A 14,293-nucleotide genomic window follows, 5' to 3' on the forward strand; every position below is an offset into this window, starting at 1 on the left:
GGTGGCACAAGGGAAGGTGACCCATTCGCCACACCCGCATCTTGTTCGGCCATTTCTTAGGCGGTAAAGCCCGAGCAAGAAAACCTTGCTCTGATACCATTTGAATGGATCGTAGCGAACAAGAGGGGGGGTGAATGGCGCTACGGCAAGTTTTAGTCTTTTTCAATTTTTAGTGCAACGGAAGGTAAAGGTGATAACTTTAGCGATAGCGGTGATCCTACAATGATCCTAGGACAAGTGCAACAAGCAAAGGAATCAACAAGATAGTAAGAGTAAGGAGCGGGACAACCGGGGGCGCGGAGACGAGGCGAGGTTTGTTTCCCGCAGTTACTTCCACAATAGGAAGTACGTCTGCGTTGAGGAGGTGCTAGTCTCACACAAGAGACTATACGACCACACCACGAAGGAAGGCCTCACCTTCTTCCTCGAGAGAGCTCCACGAAGGTGCTCCCCCTTCTCCACTAAGGCACCGGTCGAGGCGGTGATTCCTTCACAAGGTTGGGGCGAGCTCCACACCACAAGGAGGCTCCCAACAACCCATGGAGCTAGTACAACACCAAGCTAGCCTCCATGGATGCACTTCCTCCAATGTCCCACAGTAGGAACCCTAACACCAAGGTCCACTAAGGAATAGAAAGTATTGGTGAAATCTCTCTTGGTAGAACTATAGATCGGGGTCTCCTCCACCACTCCTCAAAATTTGGGCAAGATTGGTTGGATGGTTGGGGAGATCCTCAAGGATTAAGCTCAGCAACAATGGAGGAGAGAGAGAGAGGAGAGATAAAATTGTGTTGGGGAAGAAGGAGCCCTTAAATAGGCTCCTCCAAATCCAACCATTATGCCCAGTTCTCGCCTAAGCGGTACTACCGCTTTGGGTAAGCGGTACTACCGCTCTGAGTTCAAATTCCCCGCATCTGGTCCACGTGGACGCAGAGCGGTACTACCGCTCGCGGTACCGCTCGAGGTACCGCAACAGGGTCCAAACCTTACTGGACTCGAAGCAGTATCGGAGCGGTACCAGAGCGGTACTGCCGTAACTAGTTTACGGTACCTGACCGGTACCAAGGGCGGTACTACCGCTCGTGAGCGGTACTACCGCTCCTGGTACCGCAGAGGTACCGCAACTCGTATTGTGGGACAATTTCAGCGCAGAACTCAGAGCGGTACCGTGGGGCGGTACCTATAGAGGTAGCGGTACTACCGCTACAGGTACCGGTAGTACCGGCCTGGCTAAAACTGGTTTTCTCCCCTTTTTCTTTCCAGCCATGTCACCTCGCGATACACACACAAAACCAGAAAACCTATCAACTACGCTTCAGTCTTCCGATCTTGACGTGTCCAGCGAGGTCACCGTGCACTTTCAAATCTAACAATGATACTCACGGCACACGGTGATATTACTCAAGTGTTGTCATCAAACACACAAAAGTTGGGGTTTAAACTTTGCTCTTAGAGGGGTGTTGTAAATGGTTGCATGAAAAGTAAATAAAGCAGTAAAAATGTTATATAAAAAAGGGTTGGAACTTTATAAGACAAAGTGTTCTCAGGGATTATTGGATCCACCTCTGGCACTAGGACTCATGTTAATCAAGATGAAATATGCTTTCAAGCATGTGTGTGGGAGAGCTCCGTAATAAGATGCGTCCAGAAAGCCATCGGTCATCGCATCTCTAAATAACCACAACATCTAGCCTTCTGCGGCCACATATGGACTAGTGCTATTAAGGAGTGAACCCCATGGTCATCGATATGAGCTTTATGAATCCCTCCTATCCCCCTTATTCATGTGTCAAAGCGTCGATACGGTAATGTCACTTCTCGCCGTTCGCTTTACCACACTTCAAAGAGTAGTTCACTCTCAAGACCAATAGGCAGTATTACATGGTGCACAACATGTAATAACAAGAGAGAAAACTAACACCCATTAATTAATAGTTGAAAGTATAAATCATCTTAGATTCATCTCATATTCATTCTAGGGTTTCTCCGGTCTCTCCAAGAACTAATAGGACTACTCACACATTGGACAATCAAGAGCATCATCATAATCTTGTGGAATGAATTGGAGGAATGGAACGAATTCGAATACAAATCTAGAATAGCAATCAAGATTACAACTATGGTTGGAGAATGATGATGATGAAGGTGCAATAGTTGATGATGATGAAGGGGATGATGCCTTGTCCTCCGAGGATCCATGTAGCAGCTCGGATCTTGTCTTCTCCAAAGTTCCTTCTTGAGATCGGATATGGGGCGGTGTTTCTCGGTTTCGCTGAGCTGTGTGTGTTTGATCTCTGATCCGTCCGCAGGAGGTGAAAGTATTTGACAAGGCGGTGCTCCTGGAGGGTGGTACGGGCGGATGGTACGGGCGGGCTCTGCCTGTACTGATGCCCGTTAAACTCCCTGGAAGTTGTCCTCGTGTTGTCCTTTTCGCCCAAGCGCATTATTAAGTGCAAAACTGATTTCTATCACGTCAAAATGTCAGAAAATGATAGTTTTCATTGATATTTCATAAAATTTAATAAAAGACAAGAAAATTACTTTATCTAAATATCATACCTTACAAAGTTTAATAAAAGACAAGAAGATTACTTTATCTAAATATCATAAAATCATGAAGTTAGCTTTTCTTCATGGTTCTTGTGAATAACTTTTCTATTTTTCGCACTTCTCTTCTCTTCACTTCTTTTTATTCACATTCTTCTTTTTCTTTCTTTCTATGTTTCTCTTTTTCACATGAAGGAACCAATGATTATAAAATACTTTGTAAGTAATTTTTCTATATCCTATCAAAGCTTTGTGGTGTGGAGGACCATAAAATCATTATCATGATGCAAGTACAATTATACTCATCCTAATTCATACATTAATGCAATAATCATAATCCAATCATGCAAAAATGTTTTCTATCACGTCAAAATGCCAGAAAATGACAGTTTTCATTGATATTTCATTATTGACTTATTATTTTAGAATCTTGTGTAGACAAGCATAAAAGACCGCGGTAGCACGGTGAAATACAAAAATACTACCACTACTTGATGATAACTTGATGAAATAATAATGCCACTCACCTATGTACCTGCATGTGTGGGAGTTAGTGGCTAGGAGGTAGGACCGGGCTATTGTGGAGCTGTCAGTGGCGCGGATTCGGTCTCTTCATCTTGCTCTAAGAGAGGAGGCGTCGACCGACTGAGGCACCTCCTTATCTTTCCCGTCTAGTTTCTCTAGGTTCGAGTCGTTGGGGCACTCGACCTTGTGGGTGGTGTTGTCGGTGCGGCATTTCAGTTTGTTCTGTTCTGATGGGACCTTATCCTCTAGATCTTTGTGATGTGTGTGCTGTGTATGTTGTGTTTGTACTCTGCCATGTTGCGGTTTCATTAAGTTAAAGCAGTGCTCGTCTTAAGCCCAGGGGCAGAGGCAGGGGTCGAGCAGGGGCTAGACACCGCCATGGTTCGGCCCCCCTAAAGTTCTGCAGCGGAGACTACTGCTTAGATGTGCAGGTAATTAGCGTTAGCCTCCGGCCATTGGCAGAAACATACATGTAACTCTCTCAGCAACCCACGACTCAATGGCCCAGGCCCAAAAATAGTGTGAAATAGCCCATCACATGATCAGATGGACCGCTCGATCTCTATTCTCTACTGCTGGATGCCATAATATCCAAATCCATTCATCTAGACTTCGTACAGAACAACTCCCGACTGATTTATCTCCTTCAACCATTCACAGCCGCCGCAAGGGCTGTCTAGCTATAGCGTCCAATCCCTAACGCAGTCGTCTAGTGTTGGTCACCGCGCCGGCCGGTCGAGCGCCAGTCGACCGCGATGCATCTTCCACAGAGTCTCAAAACTGCTAACCATATATATGTCTTACTGAAGGTATGTCGTAAGATGTTGCTATTACATACATCTATTTGTATATTTGAACTTCTGCTACATTGATACAAAGTAGTAGTAGTTAGTCAGAAACTTTTTGGTCTAATTCGAATCGCACAAGGTAAAATTCGATATAGATTAGGTAGTAATCCATTTATTTATTTCTTACAAATTCTGCTATGCTTATGAAGAGGAAATAGGCACCTACTAATACTTCAAGTTAGTTCATTATTCAACCTTCTACCACCGAAAGGTGCGCATGAAATGTAACCTGTGAGACGCAATCACTCTGATCTCAGTAGATTGATATCCAAACCATCGACTAAATATTATAAACTGGGTATAAATCCCATAGTAAGGTAGAACAAAAATGGCATACGATATTAGTCTCTGCTAATGTACCACCGTCGTTTTCTCGCCCCCCCTTCCCTATATTTAAATCCTGGCTCTGCCCCTGCTTAAGTCTACCGGTTAAAATAATGAAACCATATGTGATCATATATTGTGCCCTCACAGTTTTCATTCAGTTTTCTTGTAATTAACTGGGTAACTCTTCTCTTCTTACTTAATAAAAATAACAAATCTCGTATCTTGTTGGAAAACAAAAACCCGTAAGACACAAGATGTCTTTTTACGAAAGGTACGGGATGTGGTCACAGTCGTCACACACTCTTAATCTTCACCCGTTTGGGAGTCTACAGAAGAACATGCCTGCACCTGTGTTGCAGCAAAGTGGTGAAAGCTTTCATTTTCACATTGAGCTCATCCTTTTCCTTTTGTTTTGGGCTTCCTTCCAAACCTATGTTCTCCACATGGGTTAGTTCACTCTTTCTACTATGGTTGTTGTCTTGTTGATGGTTCATACACGAATAACTGATGGACTAGCATGTGGTGCCATTGATGCGTTGGAGTAGCCGAGTGTCGCAGGTCCTTGTTGTTATAAAAGCGACAAGCAAATAACGAAGAACGAAACAAGAACACACGCAGGGGACACAAGATTTAACGTGGAAAACCCCTTCCAACACAGAAGGGGAAAAAACCACGGGCGCCAGCCAGCAAAACTTCACTATATCGGGAGGTGTTTACAAACGCCGTGGGTTATCTTATAATCTGATAAACCCTAGCCGGCGGCTTACAAGATGTATATATAGGCGGTGCCAACGATCCTCGCTTCGCTCGTCAGAAGTTAGCCTCCCTTTAGTATATGAATTTGGATCACAATACAACAAACTCCACCTTAAGACAAATTCCATCTTGCAGCATGAATTTCAACAATCTCCTGAACAACAAAGGAAAAACACTTGCTGGCGCCAACATCCACTTGGGATAAACAGTTATACCAACCAAGCTCGAGCAAAGCTCAAACTTGGAAACATGAACTGGCTTTGTCATCATATCAGCAGGATTATCATGAGTACTTATCTTGCATACCTTCAGTTTACCTTGACCAACAATGTCGCGAACATAATGGTACTTGATATCAATGTGATTTGTCCTCTTATGGAACATTTGATCTTTAGTAAGGTATATTGCACTTTGACTGTCAGAAAACAAGTTAATGCAAGAATCATCTCCACACAGCTCAGCATACAAACCTTTCAACCAAACAGACTCTTTGCAAGCTTCATTAATTGCTATATATTCTGCTTCGGTCGTAGATTGGACAACAACAGATTGTAACGTTGCCTTCCAACTTACAGCACATCCACCAACAGTGAACAAATAACCTGTGAGGGATCTTCTCTTATCCAAATCGGCAGCAAAATCTGAATCCACATAGCCTACGAGTCCCTCATCGGTCTTGCCAAATTTCAAGCAAGCTTTGGATGTGCCACGAAGGTACCTGAAAATCTACTGAACAGCTTTCCAATGTTCTTTACCAGGATCAGCTAGGTATCGACTGACCAAACTCATAGCATATGATAAATCAGGACGAGAACAAACCATGGCATACATCAAGGAACCAACAGCACTAGAATATGGAACTCGGGACATGTACTCAATATCTTCATCAGTACTAGGACATTGCAATGCTGACAATTTGAAGTGAGAAGCAATTGGTGTACTAACAGATTTTGCATCATGCATATTAAAACGATGAAGAACTTTCTGAATGTAATTTTGCTGACTAAGAAATAACACACTAGATTTTCTGTCTCTTGTAATTTCCATACCTAGTATTTTCTTAGCAGCACCAAGATCCTTCATCTCAAACTCACTACTTAATTGTGACTTTAAAGTAGTGATCTCTTTCTTGCTCTTGGCAGCAATCAACATATCATCAACATATAACAACAAGTATATTGGTGATCCATTAACAAACTTGATATAAACACAACTATCATACTTAGATCTCTTAAACTCATGTGCAAGCATAAATGAATCAAACCTTTTGTATTATTGTCTTGGAGACTGTTTCAGACCATAAAGGGAACTCTTCAACTTGCAAACAAGATCCTCCTTACCAGGCACAACAAAACCTTCAGGTTGGTCCATGTATATCTCCTCCTCAAGCTCACCATGCAGAAAAGCAGTCTTTACATCTAGCTTCTCAAGCTCAAGATCATGCATAGCCACAATACCAAAGAATGCACGAATGGAACTATGCTTCACAACCGGTGAGAATACATCATTATAATCAATACCTGGAATTTGGCTGAAACCTTTTGCTACTAACCTTGCCTTAAACCTCTGAGGCTCATTAGGAGACAATCCTTCCTTTCTTTTAAATATCCACTTACAGCGGACAGCCTTCTTTTGTTTAGGCAAGGGCACAACATCCCATGTGCCATTCTTGTCAAGCGATTGCATCTCCTCTTGCATAGCAGTAAATCCACTTCACGCGGTCAACGGATGCAACGGCCTCAGTATATGTAGCAGGTTCAGTATCATGCTCCACCTGTTCAGCACAACTCAAAGCATGATGAACAAGATTACATTCTTCAATTAAACGAGGACGTGGACCTTTGTTACGCCTCGATCTACCGCAGCTGGATTATACCACGAGATTTTCTCTGTGGCAAGTGAAGATGAGGGCGATACTTACCCAATCTTCTGATCTGGATGAAGCTCTTGATGGTTTTGGCAAGAAAGATGCCAATACCTGGACCGACGATGAAAATAGGAAAGATCGTAAGGCTTTTTCATTAATTCAGCTTCATCTATCCAACAATATCTTGCAGGAAGTGCTGGCTGAGAAATTCGCAGCGGCGCTGTGGTTGATAGCACGTAGAGGGTCTGTCCTCTCGTGTATTGTAATACTCCTCCAATTATAGTGATACGCCGCCGTGCGTTCCGTGGTTTTTCCCGTTTGGGTTTTCCACGTAAAAATCTGTGTTCTTGTTCTTGTTTGATCTACTTTTATTTGCACAATTTTATAACAAGTGGTATCAGAGCCGAAGGTTTTAAGATCGATTTGCTGCCCTAGGAGACTTCTCCGTTGTGCTCCTAGCGCTGCACCGTGCAACATCAATTGGATTAGCAGCCGCAGTCTTGCGGTGTCATGCAGTTTTGTCACGGTTGTGATTTCGTGAGATTGGATCTACAGATCGAGATCGAGTTTCGGCGGCGGTATCGCTTTTAGCGATTTGTTTTTCCGCAACGATCTGGCGAGTCGGCCTCGCCCGTCGCCTCAAGCCGCCGAGATTGCCAACCCTGTTCTGCTGCTTTCGTCCGTGTGCAAATCCAATCCGATCGGATCAAGTCTCTACACGAGTATTTTATTCAGCTGTGTTCAGTCCGTTCGATCCCAAGCACTGCCAGGTCCTGAATCTTCGAAGCAGAAGAACTGCATCCTTCAACCAATTAAGGTACTACATCCAGCAAGTCCCGAGGCAAGGTATGCATTATTGCAGAAAGAAGTCCAAATCACCCCCTAAGTATTGTGTCTGGGACGCTAACCCCCTTAACTTTAAACTAGGTCAAATCACCCCCCCTAACTATACAAAACCAGGCAAATTACCCCCTAACTACCGATTAGCTGTTTTTTGAGCGGTTTAGGCCACGGCGGACAGGAGGTAAACGCCACGTCTCCTGTCCTCCTCCTTCTAAACGCGACACGTATCCGCAGCAGGCCCACAACCACCGACCCAGCCTTATCTCTTCTTCCTCTCACTCGATTCTCTCCTCCGTTTCTTCTCTCCCCTGCCGTACCTGCACTTCCCAATCCTCTCCGCCGCTCACACCCCTCGCCGGCGCCCACCCACCCAGATTCCGCCCTTGACAGCGCTTCCCCGTCGCCCATCCCATGATGATTTTGTAGAGCTCCTCCCGAGTCCCGACCGTATGCCTCGAGGCTTGATGCCACCGCCCATGCCCGTGCCACGACGCCGCCGCGATTTTCGACTCACTACGTTGCTACTGCAAGCACACCGCGCCCAAACTTCCCTCTCTCTCTCTCTCTCGACCCCGACTGCTACCGGGACCTCCGGCGCGGCGTTGCTGCAAAGCTATGTCGCTCGCGCCGCTTGCTGCAAAGGGCGGTGTCCTGCTTCCAATGACGACCGCAGCTGCTGCCAGCGCCGACCGGACCTGCTCCAACGCGGGCGGTCGGTGCTCCAATGGTCCGCCGCTTGCTGCAAAGGTAGGTTGCTGCCGCTACAAATGGCGACCGCCGGTGCTACCATCGCTGGTTGCTGGTGCTACAAAAGATGAAAAGATTCAGCGACACGTGCCGCTGGCTGCTACCGTGGCCGCCGTTGCTGCCACCGCCGGCCGCCGCTGCTGCAAAGGTTGGTCGCGGCTGCTACAATGTCCGTCACCGCGTGCTGCTAGGTGGCACAGTCGGCCGCCTTTCTGCCACCACCGGCCGCCGCTGCTGCAAAGGTAGGTCGCGGCTGCTACAGTGTCCGCCACCGCGTGCTGCTACCCGTCAATGCTGCCAATGACAGCGGCGCTGCTGCAAGTGCACCGCCGCGCTGTAGTTACTACTGCTACAAACCAAGGGTCGCTGCTGCTGCATCTCAGTCATGGCCGTGATTTTTCTGCAAGCCGGAGAAGTAATAAAGTATGCTGCTCTGGGCGAAGGTGCTACCTTATGCGGGGGAGAACTTCGTCGTCGGCGGCTATCGCTGTTGCGAGTGAAGGATCCGGCATCGAGCCATTATCAATTGGAGCAGTTAGAGGAACCGCGACTGCATGGAAGAGAAGACAGGGTTAGGACACGGGCTGCAGCTGCAGGGAAGAGCAAACAACGGACAGCGGGCCGATGGGCCGACGGGCGGACGACAGAGAGCAGGTGCTAGCGCGGCGATCATCGTCTCACCTCGTGGCCGTGGTCGTGAGAGAAGAGAGGAGCGAGCGAGCTGGCGACGACGCAGGCGCGGCGCGGAAAGTATGGCCCAGGTGCCGACCAGGTAAGAATACAGATGGTTCGTCTCAACCATGCCAACGTGGACCAATACCGTTGTACACCTGGCCAAAACCTGTGCCTAAACAGCTAATCGGTAGTCAGGGGGTAATTTGCCCGGTTTTGTATAGTTACGGGGTGATTTAACCCAGTTTAAAATTAGGGGGGTTAGCGTCCCAAAGACAATACTTAGGAAGTGATTTGGACTTCTTTCCATTATTGCAACTTCACGTGAAGTCTTTGAAGACTACTAGTTCAGTCTTTGCCTCTGTTTGCTCCGTCCACCAGGCAGTACCAGGTGCTATCCGTTTATGTTTTTGCTCTGCAGTTTTTTTTTTTACATAGAATTTTTCTGTCGCTTGTACTACTTTGTGATCACAGTTTTATCGATTTATGGATATCATGAAGTACAATGTTTAGCTGTTGTATTATGATACAAGGTTTTTCCTATAGCAAGCTAAGATGCGAGCGTTGTTGGCGCAAGCCAATTATAAGGATGCACTGGATAGTTTGGAAATAAGTATGTTGCTGTTTGGACCAATGAGGAGAAAGGAAAGGATTCCTGCACCACCTATGTTCGATGTTTTACCACCAGTATGATCATCGTTTTTGATAGTTTTCAGTTCAAGGTGGAGTTTGGTGAATTGTAGCCTGTCGGGAGATATGATGGATGCAAGTTCAGATGATATGTTGTTGCAATTATATGAAGAGCACAATTCAGTTATCTAGAAGAAAGAAATATGGAGGAGGTAACTTTTATGCCTGTTGGTAGCCAGCATTATATTCTTTGCTCTCCAGAGTTTTTGTTGTTATGCATGTGAAGGTTTTGCTTTGTTACTCAAGTTCGTGATGAGGATTATTTGAGGTGCAATGAGATTGTTTTCTGCTAGATACTACAACATTTAGTACTGTTAAGTTTCAGTGCAATTCAGTTGTCTATGCTCTTTCAAGAGGGGTCTATTGCAGAGTTGAAGCTCCATTGCATGTTTGAGGTTTCATCATCCGACAGTTGTTCTACAAGGCAGTTTTTTGACTATGTCATGGATTTTCATTAACCATTATGAGTCAGTAGTTTTTGGTGTACGTTATGCCCTTCGTACCAGATGCTCTTGCATGAGTATGTTTGCCGAGGTTTGTGTTTTCTAGTTTGTAGCACGTTTCAGATTTCATGAGATGAGTTCTTCACAATGTTATGTGCACGAAGATGTTGCACTATGAGCTATGCGCTCGTTCAAGCACCACAGGAGATATGATGACTTATGTCATTTGATGTTTGAGCAGTTTCAGTTTTTCTTTGAGGTCAGTGGCACAGACTCAGACTTTTGCTGGGGTTTTACAGGATACCCAGGTTCATATGTCTGCTTTGTTGACAGCTGTGTTGTTTTCTGGACGACCCAAAGTTGATTTACTCAATTTGACTTCAATAGAAGTTTATTAGTCATATGGATGTTTCAAGGCATAAGATTTACTTGTGATGATTTTAGTTGAGAAGTTGAATGCTATCTATAACTGTTGCAAGGGATTTCGGCTCAAGGTGGAGTTTGTTGTATTGTGTTCCAAAATCTATTTACATATTGTACTATGGAAGGAGTCCTAACGGACTATGACATGCCATACGTGCTAGGCGTCCCTGCAGGGCACAACGTATGGGCTAACTTCTGATTCCGCTATGCTTCGGCCCAAGCCTCCGGCGATGGGGCTCGCTCCGCTCGTCAGAAATTAGCCTCCCTTTAGTATATGAATTTGGATCACAATACAACACTTGTCAAGCTTCAACACAAGTCCTTGGCAAGCATCCAGACCTTGCAGCGCCACTTTTATTGTGGTTTGGTCGGAGAGATTGAGATGAGGGTTAAAAGGGTGTCATAGTTGGCGTTGCATCAGGATGACATTGCCAAAATCAGCACAATACACAAAAGAGTTTCCCTGAGATTTTGTCCTGTACTTGCGCATCCTTATTTCTCTGTAAACGATTCTCAGTCCTGTTAGCGCATCTCCACCGGCGCCTTCTAAATAGGCGTCGGCAGGGGCACTGGCATAATCGTATGGGGGGGTGTAACTGCATCCACCATTTGGGGGTGCTGCTCCCACACTGCCGATCCCAAACCGGCGGTCTCAATAGGATTTTTTAGACAAACTAAATATTTTCTTCTAGTTTCATTTTCATGTCATTCAAGATCGAGGAATGAATAATATATTAGCAGAGAGAATTTGGATTCGCTTCGCGGGAGTAAAACATTATTCATTCCTCAATTTCGGGTAACATGTGAAATTGGCATCAGCTCTAGCCTACTGGCCGCCCGGCTCTATGGAGAGGTGGACGTACACGTACGTTGTTGTACGACTCAACGATCGCCCGCTGCTGCGCCGCCTGCTCCTCCGCGTCTGGACCATCATCGATCCCCCGCTTCTCTCTCCACCGCGAACGCCAAGTAGGCCGCTCTATGCGTGGTCGCCGCCTCCTAACGCAGCAGCTGCTCCAGCTCCTCCCGCCGCCGACGGTGCTCCACCTCCTGCCTCCGTAGCCGCAGTTGCTTCTCCTCGAAGCGCCGCAGTTCGTAAACTTCATCCTGATGTCGCTGCTCCTCCCGTACCTCTCGCCGCCGCTGAAGCTCCTCGCGCTGTTGCTGCCACCGCACCGCCTCCTAGTGCCGCCGCTCCGCCTCCTGCTGCTGCCTCGTCCGCGACAAATGCATATACTGTCGCCGCTAGCGCCTCCTCCTCCCACGCCTGGTACTCTGCGAGCTCCGGGTCCTCCTCCACGGCGTTGTTGCAACGAGAATACATTGTGGGTTTAGATTTTTGCATGACTGAAGTGAGGGGCAAGGAAGGAGGGGTTCATATAGACCGGCGGCGAGGCGGGAAACCTCCCGCGCGGCATAGTGGCGGGAGAGTTTCCCGTGCGGCGTCGTGGCGGGAAATCTCCCGCCACTAGTAGAAACAGGCCTTTGGTCATGCACCTTTGGTCCCGGCCGTGTCCTGGGCCTGGACCCAAGGCCTGGCCACTTCGCCCCGAAAACGCCCAAGCGTACGACACTAATTGGTCCCGGTTCGTTAGGACCCATTTGTCCCGGTTTGAGATACAAATGGGCGAGCCCTATATATATGGCAGCCCCTCCCTCCCCACTCTCTTGTTTTTTTCCTGGTGGGAGGAGTGTGGGTTTGTGCTAGTCTTTTTTTTTGCTAGTATGCACTAGAGGTGTTTGTTGAAATGTGTGTTAGAGCGACGCCACTCGAGTTCACAGAAGACAAGCATGATATGAGGTGCTCGAGCCTCACTTAAGCTTCCTCCTCTTAATTTCCACTTGTCCTGATTGTGTGTGATATACAGTTGTTTGATGCAGATGAGCCATCCATGGATGTACGGTGATCGACACACACCCGCTTATAGAAAAGGCGTGCATTCTTTTCGCGATGTGGCCGAGGCGAACAAGCATGGTGATGTCTTTATGTATTGTCCATGTGTTGATTGTAGGAATGAGAAGGATCACACTTCATCAAGAGTCATTCAGAGCCACCTGCTTCATTCCGGTTTCATGTCTGGCTGTAATGTTTGGACGAAGCACAGAGAAAGAGGGGTTATGATGGAGGACGGCGATGAAGAAGAGAATGATCATGGCAACCGATCTATGTCCCTGAGTACACTGATACGGCAATGGAAGACAATGAAGAAGAAGGTCAGGGTAAGAACAGGAACCAGATGAGCCCGCTGTTTGATCTTGGTCAGGTCATTTCTGATGCACGACGAGGCTGCGATACAGAAAAGGAGCAGTTGCAGTTCGAGCAGATGTTACAGGACCACAACAAATTGTTATACCCAACTTTTGAAAATGGCCAGAAGAAGCTAGACAGCACACTTGAATTGCTGAAGTGGAAGGCATAGAGCGGTGTGGCTGACTTGGCATTTGAAAAATTGCTGCTAATAGTGAAGAACATGCTTCCAAGAAAAAAACGAATTGCCCGCCAGCACATACGAAGCAAAGAAGCTTGTCTGCCCTCTAGGATTAGATGTGCGGAAGATACGTGCATGCTCTAATGATTGCATCCTCTACCGCGGTGAGAAGTACGAGAATATGGATAAATGCCCGGTATGCGCTGCATTGCGGTATAAGATCGGAAAAGATGACCCTGGTGATATTGAGGGCGAGCCACGCAGAAAGAGGATTCCTACGAAGGTGATGTGATATGCTCATATAATACCACGGTTGAAACGTCTGTTCAGAAACAAAGAGCATATCAAGTTATTGCGATGGCACATGGAAGACCGTATGCCAAGTTGTCCGGAAACATCGTCGGGGGCGCATGCACGATGTGGGGCAATAGTTAGGCAACTGGGATGGTTATCTGGTCACGTGATCTTTTTTTTTTTTCTAACACGACGTATAAATATCATATGTATACGGACATGCATACATAGACTAGATATGTGTTTTAGCGGGTCTAAGGTAGAAAGAAAAACTAAATATAACCCTTTAACTTCGGTTAGAAAGGAGCACTGAAGCAGGGCTCGTACGCCATCTGTATCTGTCTTGCTACGAATTCTCAATCAGCAAATAATCAACTCTGCCAAGTGGTAAGTTCAGTTAGGCCAGGCTTCACATAAACCTCTGACCACGACGTGATCGATCCTACCACCACTACATGTCGTAGCAAAACAGGTAGCGGGCAGGCATTCTTCCTATAAATGTTCAAAGACTACTCAGCCATGCAAGACACCTGAGAGGGGCAAAACGATCTGAGCCACCCGTTTCACCCTCTACAGTAAATACTCAGTCCCACTTTTCACAGCAGCCGTCCGATCGGTGAGTTTTTTCCTCACCTGCTCATCTTCCCAACGAGTCTATGACGCGTGGGTTCAGCAATGTGCGAGGTCCAACGGTCAGAGGCAGCTACGGGTGTTAATTCGCGTCGCCTTTGAGTCTACAGCGGCTGAACGGTGAAAACCTAGATCGGGGACACACCCAATCCACTCCCCCCAATCCCCGCTCCTCCTCTCCTCCCCAACCCACGTCTCTTCTCCTCCCCAATCGCCGGCCGACCTCTCTCTCCCGCTGCAGCCACGCGTGAG

Source organism: Lolium rigidum, chromosome 7, assembly GCF_022539505.1.
Source record: "Lolium rigidum isolate FL_2022 chromosome 7, APGP_CSIRO_Lrig_0.1, whole genome shotgun sequence".
In the NCBI taxonomy this organism is placed as follows: domain Eukaryota; kingdom Viridiplantae; phylum Streptophyta; class Magnoliopsida; order Poales; family Poaceae; genus Lolium; species Lolium rigidum.